Source organism: Tamandua tetradactyla, chromosome X (assembly GCF_023851605.1).
Source record: "Tamandua tetradactyla isolate mTamTet1 chromosome X, mTamTet1.pri, whole genome shotgun sequence".
Taxonomy (NCBI): Eukaryota; Metazoa; Chordata; class Mammalia; order Pilosa; family Myrmecophagidae; genus Tamandua; species Tamandua tetradactyla.
In genome coordinates, this window is record NC_135353.1 from 147,585,691 (window position 1) to 147,589,687 (window position 3,997).

Here is a 3,997-nt window from a genome sequence, read left to right on the forward strand (position 1 = left end):
TATTTTGGGGCATTCTGGTTCGGTGCGTAAATATTTATGATTGTTATGTCTTCTTGTTTAATTGTTCCTTTTATTAGTATATAGTGTCCTTCTTTGTCTCTTTTAACTGTTTTACATTTGAAGTCTAACTTGTTGGATATTAGTATAGCCACTCCTGCTATTTTCTGGTTGTTATTTGCATGAAATATCTGTTCCCAACCTTTCACTTTCAACCTATGTTTATCTTTGGGTCTAAGATGTGTTTCCTGTAGACAGCATATAGAAGGATCCTGTTTTTTAATCCATTCTGCCATTCTATGTCTTTTGATTGGGGAATTCAGTCGATTAACATTTAGTGTTATTATTGTTTGGATAATATTTTCCTCTACCATTTTGCCTTTTGTATTATATATATCATATCTGACTTTCCTTCTTTCTACACTCTTCTCCATACCTCTCTCTTCTGTCTTTTTGTATCTGACTCTAGTGCTCCCTTTAGTATTTCTTGCAGAGCTGGTCTCTTGGTCACAAATTCTCTCAGTGACTTTATGTCTGAGAATGTTTTAATTTCTCCCTCATTTTTGAAGGACAATTTTGCTGGATATAGGAGTCTTGGTTGGCAGTTTTTCTCTTTTAGTAATTTAAATATATCATCCCACTGTCTTCTAGCCTCCATGGTTTCTGCTGAGAAATCTACACATAGTCTTATTGGGTTTCCCTTGTATGTGATGGATTGCTTTTCTCTTGCTTCTTTCAAGATCCTCTCTTTCTCTTTTTTTTTTTTTTTTATTTTGTTACCTAATGTCTTTTTTTTTATTAATTAAAAAAAGAATTAACAAAACAATTAGAAATCATTTCAATCTACATGTACAATCAGTAATTCTTAATAACATCACATAGTTGCATATTCATCATTTCTTAGTACATTTGCATCGATTTAGAAAAAGAAATAAAAAGACAACAGAATAAGAATTAAAACAATAATAGAAAGAAAAAAAAAAACAAAAAAAACAAAAACAAAAAACCTATACCTCACATGCAGCTTCATTCAGTGTTTTAACATAATTGCATTACAATTGGGTAGTATTGTGCTGTCCATTTCTGAGTTTTTATATCCAGTCCCGTTGTACAGTCTGTATCCCTTCATCTCCAATTATCCCTTCTCTTTTTTTTTTTTTTTAATTAACGGAAAAAAAGAAATTAACCCAACATTTAGAGATCATACCATTCTACACATGCAATCATTAATTCTTAACATCATCACATAGCTGCATGATCATTTCTTAGTACATTTGCATTGGTTTAGAAGAACTAGCAACATAACCGAAAAAGATATAGAATGTTAATATAGAGAAAAAAATAAAAGTAATAATAGTAAAATCAAAACAAAACAACACAAAACAAAACAAAAACCTATAGCTCAGATGCAGCTTCATTCAGTGTTTTAACATGATTACTTTACAATCAGGTATTATTGTGCTGTCCATTTTTGAGTTTTTGTATCTAGTCCTGTTGCACAGTCTGTATCCCTTCAGCTTCAATTACCCATTGTCTTACCCTGTTTCTAACTCCTGCTGAACTCTGTTACCAATGACATATTTCAAGTTTATTCTCGAATGTCCGTTCACATCAGTGGGACCATACAGTATTTGTCCTTTAGTTTTTGGCTGGATTCACTCAGCATAATATTCTCTAGGTCCATCCATGTTATTACATGGTTCATAAGTTTATCTTGTCTTAAAGCTGCATAATATTCCATCGTATGTATATACCACAGTTTGTTTAGCCACTCTTCTGTTGATGGAGATTTTGGCTGTTTCCATCTCTTTGCAATTGTAAATAATGCTGCTATAAACATTGGTGTGCAAATGTCCGTTTGTGTCTTTGCCCTTAAGTCCTTTGAGTAGATACCTAGCAATGGTATTGCTGGGTCGTATGGCAATTCTATATTCAGCTTTTTGAGGAACCGCCAAACTGCCTTCCACAGTGGTTGCACCCTTTGACATTCCCACCAACAGTGGATAAGTGTGCCTCTTTCTCCGCATCCTCTCCAGCACTTGTCATTTTCTGTTTTGTTGATAATGGCCATTCTGGTGGGTGTGAGATGATATCTCATTGTGGTTTTGATTTGCATTTCTCTAATGGCCAGGGACATTGAGCATCTCTTCATGTGCCTCTTGGCCATCCGTATTTCCTCTTCTGAGAGGTGTCTGTTCAAGTCTTTTTCCCATTTTGTAATTGGGTTGGCTGTCTTTTTGTTGTTGAGATGAACAATCTCTTTATAAATTCTGGATGCTAGACCTTTATCTGATATATCATTTCCAAATATTGTCTCCCATTGTGAAGGCTGTCTTTCTACTTTCTTGATGAAGTTCTTTGATGCACAAAAGTGTTTAATTTTGAGGAGTTCCCATTTATTTATTTCCTTCTTCAGTGCTCTTGCTTTAGGTTTAAGGTCCATAAAACCGCCTCCAGTTGTAAGATCCATAAGATATCTCCCTACATTTTCCTCTAACTGTTTTATGGTCTTAGACCTAATGTTTAGATCTTTGATCCATTTTGAGTTAACTTTTGTATAGGGTGTGAGAGATGGGTCTTCTTTCATTCTTTTGCATATGGATATCCAGTTCTCTAGGCACCATTTATTGAAGAGACTGCTCTGTCCCAGGTGAGTTGGCTTGACTGCCTTATCAAAGATCAAATGTCCATAGATGAGAGGGTCTATATCTGAGCACTCTATTCGATTCCATTGGTCGATATATCTATCTTTATGCCAATACCATGCTGTTTTGACCACTGTGGCTTCATAATATGCCTTAAAGTCAGGCAGCGCGAGACCTCCAGCATCGTTTTTTTTCCTCAAGATGTTTTTAGCAATTCGGGGCACCCTGCCCTTCCAGATAAATTTGCTTATTGGTTTTTCTATTTCTGAAAAATAAGTTGTTGGGATTTTGATTGGTATTGCATTGAATCTGTAAATCAATTTAGGTAGGATTGACATCTTAACTATATTTAGTCTTCCAATCCATGAACACGGTATGCCCTTCCATCTATTTAGGTCTTCTGTGATTTCTTTTAGCAGTTTTTTGTAGTTTTCTTTATATAGGTTTTTTGTCTCTTTAGTTAAATTTATTCCTAGGTATTTTATTCTTTTAGTTGCAATTGTGAATGGGATTCGTTTCTTGATTTCCCCCTCAGCTTGTTCCTTACTAGTGTATAGAAATGCTACAGATTTTTGAATGTTGATCTTGTAACCTGCTACTTTGCTGTACTCATTTATTAGCTCTAGTAGTTTTGTTGTGGATTTTTCCGGGTTTTCGACGTATAGTATCATATCGTCTGCAAACAGTGATAGTTTTACTTCTTCCTTTCCAATTTTGATGCCTTGTATTTCTTTTTCTTGTCTAATTGCTCTGGCTAGAACCTCCAACACAATGTTGAATAATAGTGGTGATAGTGGACATCCTTGTCTTGTTCCTGATCTTAGGGGGAAAGTTTTCAATTTTTCCCCATTGAGGATGATATTAGCTGTGGGTTTTTCATATATTCCCTCTATCATTTTAAGGAAGTTCCCTTGTATTCCTATCTTTTGAAGTGTTTTCAACAGGAAAGGATGTTGAATCTTGTCGAATGCCTTCTCTGCATCAATTGAGATGATCATGTGATTTTTCTGCAGAAAATTAATAATGTATGGTGTATTACATTAATTGATTTTCTTATGTTGAACCATCCTTGCATACCTGGGATGAATCCTACTTGGTCATGATGTATAATTCTTTTAATGTGTTGTTGGATACGATTTGCTAGAATTTTATTGAGGATTTTTGCATCTGTATTCATTAGAGAGATTGGTCTGTAGTTTTCTTTTTTTGTAATATCTTTGCCTGGTTTTGGTATGAGGGTGATGTTGGCTTCATAGAATGAATTAGGTAGTTTTCCCTCCACTTCGATTTTTTTGAAGAGTTTGAAGAGAATTGGTACTAATTCTTTCTGGAACGTTTGGTAGAATTCACATGTG